Source organism: Benincasa hispida, chromosome 7 (genome assembly GCF_027475165.1).
Source record: "Benincasa hispida cultivar pf3 chromosome 7, pf3_genome.v1.1, whole genome shotgun sequence".
Classification (NCBI taxonomy): domain Eukaryota; kingdom Viridiplantae; phylum Streptophyta; class Magnoliopsida; order Cucurbitales; family Cucurbitaceae; genus Benincasa; species Benincasa hispida.
The window spans coordinates 7,950,003-7,963,307 of NC_143484.1; positions in this window are offsets into that span (position 1 = coordinate 7,950,003).

Here is a 13,305-nt window from a genome sequence, read left to right on the forward strand (position 1 = left end):
AGGTACATAATATACATTCCTAAGTAAGATAAAAGACTCTCCAAAAAATAGCTTAACATCTCCCACTGCATGAGCTAAAATGACTTCACCCGTTCCCACCTTGAAAGTCATTTCTTGGAGTCATTTCTTGTTCAGAAAGTTCCTCCAAGAACTAGTTTCTTGTAGAAAAGTACAAACATGATTAGCCACGCTTGAATATAATATCCAGGTTAGGTGAGTATTTTCCACTAGACATGTTTCAACTACTAGTAAATCTGATTTACCTTATTTCGCATTTTTCGCTTTCTTTTCAGATAAATACTTTGGGCAGTTACGCATCCAGTGCCCATCTTCTCCGCAATAGAAACATTTTCCTTTAGGAGATTTGTTTTTGTTTTTCTTAGCAGTAGTTTTCTTATTCCCTTTACCACTTTTCTTCATTTGTACGACTTTGTCTTTTGAAGAAGAATGAACATATTTTTTTTGTTATTAGTAGGTCTTGTTCCAGACGTCGACCCCTTAAAAAACTTATTAGGTTTAGAAAAAAACATTTACATCTTTCTCCTTAAGTTTCATCATAGACTGATATGTCTGTAACTCGTTCAACAACGTGGTCAAATTATAAGTAATTTTGTTCATAACAGCATTGGTTCTGAATGGCAAATAACTCTCCGAGAGAGATTCCAATATCATACTTACTTGACTTGTTTCATCTATCATCGCCCCATGAGCCTCAGCAACATTAAGATGGACTATCATATCGAGAACATGTTCTCTAACGTTGGTTCCATCTTTCATTCGAGTAATGTAGACATATTTAATGGCTTCATGTTGAACAGAAGATGACCATTGCCCAAACATCTCTTGGAGCGACGCCATTATCTCACAGGCAGTGGGCATTACCTCATATTTCTTATTAAGTACATCAGAAATACTTGCTAAGATATAGGCCTGAGCTTTCTCATTAGCTCTTACCCATCAATCATAGATGTCTCAAACATTTCGGTTCGGTGTTGTACTGGCAACCGGAGGACATTCCTCCGTCAACACAAACCTCAAATCATCCACAACTAATATTGTATTGATGTTGGATTTCCAGTTTGAATATCCTTCATCGTTAAATTTATCGGAAGCTAGTAGTTGTATAATTGAATTCGACATTGCTGAAATAATTTAAACAAATTCTATTAAACATTTATGCATCTAAATCCAATTTTAGCAAAATAATAAAGTACCCAACAAATTCTTATTTATTTGCAACGATACTTTAGTGATTTAGATCAGTTGCTAACGAGGGGTAGTCAACAATTCCTTCACTGAAGCAAGACAAATTCTTGAACAAATACTTTATCAAAATAACTCTTTACTCCTATAGTTCTTTTAGTTATCGCTTTTGGTCAAGATCTTTACTAACAATTAGTAATTCTTGTAAGTATGACCCGCCATTTTCAGATCTTATAGAACGGTATGAATATGCCCCCGAAATAGAAGACAATACCCAAGACGGAACTTTAAGACCCTATTCATTATTGAAGCTTAGGTTGTTCTGAGTCCTATGTTATAACCCTCCGAGGGATTGTCGTGGTTAACGACTAGCTAGTGCCGCCTAAACACGACAACAGATGCAACATAGGAATCTTACAGTTCAAACTAATGAAGGAGACCGTAGGACAATGTTGACACATTTCCTTCACCCACTTACTATAAATAACTTCCCCCATTTACCTTGTTATTGACCCATGCAAACACTTTCCGAATGAAGTAGTCGGGCTAAAAGCGACACGAATCCGAGCATGGATTTCACGGTGTGAATTCTTGAGGATGTGAGAGCTAATAACTATATATCAAATATATTGTTAATCTCCCACTGTAGTGTTCTATATATTTGGGTATCTATTTACTTAGGTTAAAAACGGCTAACTTTTAAACAACTAATGACGGGAAATTAGATGTCAATTACTCAATAACTAAAATTCCGTGGACGCAATATGCGATGCATGTTCTTGAAGTATGAGTTGATTATCATGCGTCGTGGTCATGCGTTGGAATGATTATGCGTTAGCAAATATATGCAATGACCATGCGTCCTATCACAAGTTTTCCTGCGCTCACGCCAAGTATAACGTGAATGCAAGTTTCTCAGGTGATCTGAGGTCGAACTCAGGGACTTGTAGTTAGATGAATGCGGTAATGTGCATGCGGCGGTTGAATAAAAGAATGGATGGGAGGTTTCTATGTTAACACTACTCCTACTCCTAAGTAATAGACAACGCAATGAGAATATGAAAGAGAGGTAGATACATGACAACTCATGACATGAAACAAATACATGGGAAATTAGATAAATTGTGGAGATGATTTCATTGCAACCCTTAAGAGTGACCGCAAGGGCAACCTTAGTCAACGCAAGCCATGTGATCATGCTACACACATTTGAGCCTAACTCTAGGACGTATGCGATGTATCTGCGATATTTTTGGGAAGCCTATGCCTGCCTAAACCTCCATAACCCGCTCATGTGCTCTCGCCGCATACCACCGTATCCTACTTCCTGGACGCATGCAATATCCTATCCATAGGGTGCATACGCTGTGTGATAGCAAACGGATCTTATCTCTAAGTTCCCCATTCTTGCTTATGCGTTCCAATCCACTCTCTCGAGTCTTAGATTTGGGTTTTAGACTACTCTCTCAAGTATGCCTAAATGATTAATAATGCGCTCATAAGACAAGGTAACCGCATGAACTTTGCTGACATAAGATTATTCCTATTTCTAGTGAACAATAACTTATATTACTTGTTAGTTATTGCTGACTTTACTCATAGACAAGCGTTGCGTCCGCCTATAGATAGGTGTTACTACAGCTTCACACTAAGCAAATAAGGTTTACTCACACACTCACGCAATGCACACCTCTCGGTGGTTTGCTATATGCTTCATATCCCTAATCCACATGACTAAGTATACGATACTCTAGCAATCTCACTAAGTGATGCAATGAAAGTTAAAGATGCTAAGTAAAGAAAATGGAGATGGAGTTGAAGGAAACACAGAAATGCATTGAACACATCATGTATTAATTCCTTATCACAAAATGTAATATAATACAATATAAGAAAAGAAGAGAAAATAAAATGACTGGCTAGAAGTAATGACTTGCTTCCAGCGGATGTACATCAAGGCTGCCGATGCTGCCATGGATGGGCGGAGGAGCTGACTCTCTCGAGATCTAGCTCTGGTCATCACTTGGAATGGATGAAGGAGGTAAAGAACTCTCAAGCTTCTGCTCACGCATTTTTCTGGATCACAAGGATCCGCCCCAAGGCGAACCTCAGGCGAAAACCTTGGATTCAACCTTGGGTGAAAACCCTAGATAAATTGAAATTCTGCTCATCGACTTCTTTATATAGAGCCTAGATCACCGACAACATTAATGAACTGCTCTAATTCTGACATTTGCGGCGCGTTTAGTCCTTTCTAAATCTCTGCTGCTAACGGCGTGGTAGGTAAAATGTCAACATCATCTTTTGATTTTCCCGAGATATGCGTTGATGCATTCATTCCACCAACCTTGCGTTAATCCCATTAGTGTGTGTTATCGTGTAGCCACAATCATGCAGTGACCGCATTCGCTTAATACGCAACTCTACACGATGATCGCAATCACTTGACGAGCGCAACTACCATGCAATGGACGCATGCGGCTGATTATCGCAACACCCATGTGTTGATCGAATGCGTTCACCTTTGCGATGGAGAGTTTCTCCACATGCGATCGTCTATGCAGTGGTCCGGCTTCTACATTTGCGTCCACTTCTTGCGTTAGCTACAAAAATAGAACATTGAATGCATAATAACGCATAATAATGGGTTAGTCAAGATTCATCATGTTGAATGACATAAGCTCATTTTCTCATGAATTCCTAACATAATTGCCACATATTCTACTTAACAGGCCTCATAATTCTAAATAAAAAGCCTAAGATGACATGCATTTCTGCATGTCATCAACAACCTAAGTCTATATCATTTTTATCCAAGTATAACATTTATATTTGGATATAACCCTACAATGCCTAAGTGTTTAAACCAGTTTTAAACCTCACACTATCATGCAGCTCATAAAATCAGTTAACAACGCTCAATCTTTCGATCATAATTCCCAGGTAGAAGGTGTTACGTAAACCGTCAACTTAAGTACTCCCAACCTTAGACAGGTTTATGAACCGATTTGAGTTTGTAACCAAATTTTATAAGGTAACAATCTATTTTAACGGTTAAAACTAGCTGTTAATCTAAATGAGCATGTTGTGTCTCTTTGTTATGGATTTTAAAGTCTAATTTAATTTTATAACATTTTACAAAAAAAAACCATGCTAAACATCTATAACCTATCAAGCACAGACACAGATACGGCTACACGATACGGATACGATCGGATATGGCGATTCGTCAATTTCTAAAAAACTAAGATATGGATACGTCTAAGAATACATCATTTTTTATACATATATTTTCAATATATATATTTCTAATAAATGAGGATACTGATACGTTGAAGATACATTTTTTTCTTTAAAAAAAATATAGGATATAGATAAATTTATCATACAAGTTAATAACAATAGCACAAAATATAATACAAACATTGAAATACAATACAAAAAAAGCAACATCTAAGATATTGAAGTACAATAGTTAATAAAATGCAATAGAAAAGTGACTCATATTACAAAGAAGAAAAAGAAGATTAGAGGGAGAAGTATGAAGGTAAACGAATAACTTCTTCATTGAATTGTTGAAGATATCCAAATGGTTTATATTTTGGTAGACTTTGTGGGAACTCAAATGTGAAGATGGAGAATATATGATTCTAGTCTAGGATTCTGTCTGTTATTTATTTATTTTTTTCCTTTATTTTTGGACTCAAATAGTGAGCTTTTTAAATAGGTTGCCTAATTTTAGATTGGGAAAGATTAGATGAGTTACTTATCTTTTTTCTTTAAAAAAAAAAAGTATAACAGATACGTCAAATCGCGTGATACGTATCTAGAAAGTATCTGAAAATATAAATACGTTAAATCGCGTGTCAGATACGTATCTGGGAAGGGTGGGAGTACTTAAGTTGACGGTTTTAAAAGAAAACCCTTTTCATGCATACTATATATTATAACAATTAACAACATACTTTCAATGCAAGTAACATGCTTCCTATGGTGGGGTTTTAAATCTACATGGCATACTGTATTCATATACAAGATTTATTTAATTATTCCATGCATCACATGCATAAACAATTAAACACATACTGGTATGGTTTTTTAGTTTTGGTTTTGGCATTTTAAAGTGCAAAAAAGTCTAAATATGACAAAAACAGCTTCAAAACCGCTTCTGGACTGCTCGAACCGCTCCAAACCAAACCCAAACAACAACTTGAATCGGACCAGAAAAGTTTGAACCGAACCAGCCAAAACCATTTAAGGCCGAACTCGACAGGATCTCAAGAGAAAAATCGGTCGAACCAGCTGCTTTCGCTAGCTCTCGCCAGTTCTAGTGTCGCTCGGTTCAACTTTTGCTCAAAAATCGATCTCTCATTCCATGCTTCGAAATCTCGCTTGAACTTAATTCAAAATCTCGTTCAACTCGATCTTTTGCTCAAAATTCCAATAAAATCTCGCTCGAACTAGAAATCTCGTTCAAACTTGATTCAAAATCTCATTTGAACTTGAAATCTCGCACGAAAATTCTATCAGAATCTCATTTGAAATGAAATCTCGCTTGAACTTACATCAACATCTCGCTCTTGCTGGTAAGAGAAATCTCGAAATCGCTAGAAAGGGAAATCTCGCTTGAATTTCAACAACGAGATTTGTGCAGATGTTGAAAAACTTGAATCTACAGCTCGACCTTCTTCACTTCTTTCTTCAATTACAACCTAATTTCAACTTCTAATGACTCCATTTGAATTACAGACTGTTAAACACATATTAAGACCCATCAATCAAGAGCCAATTACAAGAGAAACAACATAATTGAAAGCATTAAAATTCCAAAAAACTGGAAAAACCATATCAGAATACTATTTCATGCAGTTCATGGAAAAACACCCACCAAACTCAAATTAACAATAGTTAAGTGCTTAAATCATTCTCTGATACCAAGAATGCTATATCACGCAGCAAAGTCTAAGAATCAACAAGCACTTAAACTACATTTAATTTGAATTTTAAGCATGTTGTACATATGATATTCAAAAGAGGATTTGAAACACATATTACCTTTGAAGATTCCTCTATAAAATCAATTGGAAAAACACCAAGATCTTGCTTGAATCACCGAAAGGACTATCACCGAAATCTTCTCTATTATGCTCAAGCTGAAATGTGTGGTGGAAATATTTGAATCAAATTGAGTTGATGAGGAACGAGAGCAGGGTTATCAATGTAGAACTTTTTCTATTTTTTTTCAATCTCTCACTGATCTTCATGCATGGAGCTTCAATATACAGATAAAAACCATCCAAATGTATCAAGTTGCATGTTGGGCAGCGCCAGTTTGAAGATTACCAATGGAATTTGGTGATTCTCTGATAAATATAGTTAGTAGATTTTTCACAAAATATGGAAAAATTCACTAACTAAAAATGTTTTCAAAAAACATTATTTTTTAAATTAGTTTTATAAAATTAATTCAAAATAATTAATTAGATAAAACTAATTTTTAATTTAAATATTAATTTAGTATCTAAATATTAGATGAATACAATATCACCAATAAATCAATTTTATATTTAATTCATAATTTAAATATTAATTGATTTTTCAATTCCGTTTAATTTCAATTAAAATAAACGTTATAATTGTATCATATACAATCAATTGAAAACCCTAAAATTCATACATCAATACTCAATTTATTTTTCCAATTTATTGAGCTAGTAGAGGGACCTAATGAACCTACAGATCATGAGCTCCAACGATCTGTAATTAATTCGTTAAAAATCTTTAATCGAATTAATTACTATTCGTTAACTATCAAGACACTCCACTTTAGCTCGATAGTTGCACTCTCCTCACTATAGATATATTTTTGTCCATAAAAACCATAATCAGTAAGTCGATCCTTCACAGGTCGTTCGTAATTACAGTTGGGTCAAGATTACCGTTTTTCCCATGTGAATACATATCGTTCCTTAAGTTCCCACTGACCCTCTAATGAACAATTTGATTCATAATACTTATGAATCTAGAACTTTCTCTATCATGAGAAGGCGAGGCTCGGTTGTTCAAGACCTGGAATCAATACTTAAGAGAACAATCTATCTGCTAACCCTAAAATGGGTAGGAGTGAATTCCATCTTGCAGAGCTATGTCCCCAGCTATTCATCCGGTCTTATCCCCAAAATGGAAGGTTTATTGAGCAGTGTTGTTGGACTACTCTCACCCATGCAGATCAAAGGATAATCCCGAATAAACAGGAGTTCATAGCTAGCTCATGATTAAAATCGAGTTGTCTTAGGTTACTTAAAAATGAAATAGTCAGTTTTAACAGTAAACGGTCGTTGTAAAGAAAAGTGACTATTTAGTGGTCCAATCTATATGCACACTTACATGTCTCTACATGAATGATCTGTGGATCACATCATTTATATTACTTATACAAAATAGGCCGCATCCAATAGTGTGTTAAGACTCTCTATTCTACCTCGACCTTCTCCTCTTACACACTCACAAGAAATAAGAAAATAAAAGAACCAACGAAGCAAGAATAAACAATCGATGAGATTAAGCACTTCTTTAATATATCCAACGATCAACAAACAAGAACTACAATAGCTACGGTTCTCAAACCAAAACAGAAAAACAGAGAACAACTTAAAATAACCCTAAACCCAGCAGGAATTCGAGAGATGCTGGGAAATCCCTCCATGAAGACACTCTTCCTTATTCTTCTTTTCCCCTCTTTCTTAGGTTACTTCATGTCCTATTTAATCACCCACTGGTGGTCCCTTCCTTACCGAAATCCTCTCCCCATATTTCTCCTAAAACCGTCTTTGCACCTCTCACTGTCTCCATAACCGAATTTCCTTGTACATTCCCCTTTTTACCCTTCCTTTTATAAGTGTAGATTATTGGGGGCTTTACATAGTGTTACCAGGATGAGATACCCAATTTCATCCATATATTTATTAGACCATTTAGACTATATACTATTAACTTGATTCTGTTTATGTCACCACATAAAATTAAAGTATTCATACTATAGCCATGGATATATTTATTGGATTTTCATAATAGAATGCAAAATCAACAATTTTATTGAATAAAATACTCAATAATATTTTATTGATAAATAGAATGTTTAACACAAACTGTGAGTTCCAGGATATTCCTAACAGATAAGTCATCATTTATTTGGTCAAGAAATCTTTAACTTACTTAATAATATCCCATAAGTGTGACCCTTCATTTTAGATCCTAGAGTTCCACCCCAATGAGCCAACAGAAAGGAAAAATCGATTGGGGCAAAAACTAAAGTGACCCTATCCATTTCTTGAGTTCGCCTTGATATTGACCAACTGCATAAACCATCCGAAGGGGGGCGCCTCGAGGCCGTGTAAGAAGGTCTCACGGTGCAATCCAATGAAAGAGACCATAGGACATGTTGACACACATCCCTCTTCCACTTACTATAAATACTCTCTCCATTCACCTTGATATTGACTCATGCAAACACCATCTGAAGGGGGACGCTCCTAGGACACCTCAAAGCCAAGCATGAGTCTCAGGTGTTAATATTAAGTGAGAAACGTGAATGGAAAAATGATGTATCATATACATTTATTCCTCCCACTAAGTATTTTAACAACCTAGGGTTTAATTTACTTAGGAAAAATACGACTGATTATTGTTACTAAGTGATTGTTTAAGTTTGCCAAAAAGTAACACTTACTTCGGAAAGTTAAACAATTTTGATTAACATTCATTAAACATTTTAACAAATATTAATCAACAATTATATACTTGTAGAAAATATATCTAATTCATCTTTCCAGGTAGGTTTTCAGGTAGGGGTGTTCTGTTTCTGTCAGCTTAAATACCCCAGCCTAGCCAGAACCCTCCTTAGACAATAGGTCTCTTGTAGATATATTTGCTACAAATTTAATCTTGAAATCAATTTAATCCTGTTAAACCGATTTAAAAGATTAATCTAATTTCTAATCTCATTACAAATTTGTGAACTTAGGTTTATCTCAATCATATTTTAAAACTATTTTAAAAAATGTTGCATGCAACTATTGATTATTGATTTTAATTTCTAATTTCATTTTTATAACTTTTATAAAGTAAATGAAACAAATTAAAACCTACCATTGTATGATAGACATACATTAGTTAATTATAACATTTATAATTTAACCTAAGGTAATGTCATTCTTTATGGATATTCATTCATTACCAATATATAACATTTATATAGCTAAGTAATGAACCATGCTATAACATACATTTCATACAACCATTCAACCTTATATTATAACACTTATAATATAAATGATGCATGGATATGCTATAATGCATGCATACATATACTATAACTCTTATATTATATAATGCATGAGCATGTTTTTTGTAATTTAAATCATGCATATTCATATATTATAACACTTATAATATAAAATGATGCATGAAAATAAATACATAACCTATGGTGGGTTTTAAAACTATATGGCATACATTATGAGATATAACATCAAACATACATCACATGTATATTTATACTAAAAATTGATGGACTGGAATAAAACCTCTCTAAAAAAGAAAAACAAAGGCTAACTATTACAAGATTTGAGTCTATCGGTTCGGAACAGGTGAACTGGGTCTTGAACCGCTCGAACCGAACCGCTCCTCAAAGAACACCTTGCAGCTGATCATGTAGCAAACGCACTATGCGTCGAGTATGCAACACTATGTGATCGATAGCTAACGACTATGCGATGAGCATGATAATCTACGCGATCGTGTAGCACGCAAGCATGCGTTGAGTATGCAACACTATGCAATTGCATAGCTAATGACTATGCAATGAGCATGATAGTCTACGCCATCATGTAGCACGCAAGCATGCGTCGAGTGTCCAATATCGCACAATCATTCAGCAACCGAGTGCCTATGTGATCTTGTAGCAAATGCCACATGATCGTATAGCAAACTCTACATGATCGTGTAGCATTAGCTATGTGTTCGTTTAGCAAATGCTACACGATCATGTGGAAATTCTACACAATTGCATAACAAAAGCTACCTGATCATTTAGCTCTAGCTATATGATCTGGAATCTCTGTTTTGTCTTCTCCATCGAAACTATGAACTGTAACCCTTCTTTAAAGCCTCTGGAACACCACGAACGACTCAAAACTAACAAATTTATAGACTCGATTGCAATAATAATGCCTAAAAACACAAGGGCCCTTTATAATCCAACTCTGTAAATTTAAAGAAAGCCTTAAACTGAGATTTCTATCCCGAAACATCCATCAACAAAGCCATCCACAAACATTTATTACATAAACGACATGTAGATAAAACCCACCAGTACTGTAAACGATTCAATACAAGAATGGAATTTGGAATCAGAAACCAACAACCTAGCTCTGATACCAATCTAAGGATCTCGTATGAGGAGAACCTTGAGTGGAAGCGGATCGATCAAATTCCATTAATTATCAAATACAAAATTTACAGTAAACATGCAAATAGATATGCATTTAAAATTAAATTACAACATGCTTTTACACGAAAATAGGTTTCAAGAAACCCCACCTTTGAAGAACTTTTCTTCGCGTTTCCCTCGAATAGTCACGAACAACTTGATCCAGACATTACCACAATGTTACCTTGGTATTCTTAGAGTGAGAACCCAGGAGTGGTGGGCTCTGACTATTTTGGTTTAGAGGGGAAGATTACTATGGAGGAGAAAGATTGAGACCTTTTTCACACAAACACTTCTGTCTTTCTCTCAATCGTTCAACAACAACGTTCGAAATGTAGAGAAAGAAGAAAAAACTATTTTTGTTTTATTCCTCTTGCCATAAAATATAACCGCCTCCACTAAAGTGGGTGGAGAGAAAAGATGGGAAAGGGAGTTGTAACTCCCTTCTTTATTATTCAAATAATAATATAATATAAATAAATATGATAACTAACTTATCAAATTATATTTATATTAAATTATATGTTATATCAAATATAACATATAACCTATAGTTTTAATATTGTATCACATACAATATAAACTATAGTTTCTTTTCTCTATTATATAGAATTTAATATAAATCATATTTATATCCAATTCATATAAAATATATTTGAATCTCATTCAAATATTTATTTCCTCCTATTAAGTTATAATGTATCAAATACATTGTGACAATTATACCACATATAATTAAAATAATTTAATTATATAATTAAATCCCTCTATTAATTTAAACAATTCAAGTTAATCTAAAAACTGATTCTCAACTAAATCCTTTTGAGTTATCAAGGGGACCTCATGGACCTATAACTTGAAGCTCCAACGGTACATGAATAATTAATTAAACTCTTTAATTACATTATTCACCATTCATTAACTGTCGGGCACTCCACTAAAGATCGACAACTGCACTCTTCGCACTACAGATATATTTCTGTGTCCATTGGATATAACCAATCAACAGTATGATGACCCTTCACAAATTGCCCGTAAATATAGCTAAGCCAAAATACCGTTTTGCCTCTATAGTTACATCTAACTCCTTAAGTACCACTGATTCCTCTAATGAGTCCCACTATGACCAAGTCCCTCTCGGGCCAGGAGATGGTGTGGCCACTATGTTCAAGACCTGGAATCAACCCTTAGGAGAGCAATTTATCTACTTGCCCCTGCATCGAGGAAGGAGTGAATTTTGTCTTGTGTAGTTGTGTTCCCAGCTCTTCAGTCAGACGAATCCCCAAAATGGTAGGTTTGTTGAGTTGGCAATCAGGCCACTCTCACCCATACAAATCAAAGGACTGCTTTCATGAACAGGAGTTCACAACTCACTCATGATTCAATTCATGTCACCTATGGTCATCCTAGTGAAATGTAAGTCTCTATTATTAACGACGTTATATAAAGAGACTAATCATTTCGTGGTCTGGTCTTATACAAACTCTTTATGTAGGATACCCCGCTTGCATGTCTCCACATGAGTGATCAGGATCAGATCATTTGTAGCACTTTACAACACTTGTAACACCTACAAAGCGGGTTGTATCCGTAGTGTCACCAAGATAAGGTACCCAGCCTTATCCATCTACTACAAACCATTTAGGTTATTACTTAAACAAGATCCCCTTGTACGTCTCTATATACTTGTTTAAATTACATGAAAAAACCTCATATCGTAGTTTATTGGATTAAGTATATGTTTATAAAATAACACTTATTTTATTAACAACAATATGTTTATATTGAGTTTACAAACTACGAGATTACAAGATGTCTTGGAAGAGTATTTGTGTCTTCAAAGGTCTTCTACCTTATAGAAGTGCAGCTTCAGGAGTCAGCTTGAAGTAGAAGTCTTAGAATAGTATTTGTGTCTTCAAAGGTCTTCTGCCTTATAGGAGTGCAGCTTCAGGAGTCTTGGAAGCTTGAAGTAGAAGTCTTGGAAGAGTATTTGTATCTTCAAAGGTTTTCTGCCTTATAGAAGAGCAGCTTCAGAAGTCTTGGAAGCTTGAAGTAGAAGTCTTGGAAGAATATTTGTGTCTTCAAAGGTCTTCTGCCTTATAGGAGTGCAGTTTTAGGAGTCTTGGAAGCTTGAAGTAGAAGTCTTGGAAGAGTATTTGTGTCTTCAAAGGTCTTCTGCCTTATAGGAGTACAATTTCAGGAGTCTTGGAAGCTTGAAGTAGAAGTCTTAGAAGAGTATTTGTGTCTTCAAAGGTCTTCTACCTTATAGAAGTGCAGCTTCAGGAGTCTTGGAAGTCCTCTTCTTGTTATTGAATTCTCTCTAAGTCTTCTGAGTGTAGAAAATGCTGCCCTTACAAATGAAGAGAACTTCTCTATTTATAGATTTCTCAAGTAGGCTTCATGGGCTTGGTTGGTCCATGAGCCAGACCCTTGGGTCCAATTAGTTGGTTTTGGGCCTGATCTGAAATTTGGGTCCAATTCAACTTTTTTTATAGTTTGGACTTTAAGCCCAAATAGTAATATCAAATTGGACCAATTTAATCTCATCTGATTCATCCGCGTGACGTCATCGAAACTTGTCTTCAATTCAATTCGGGACGTGTCAACTTCTA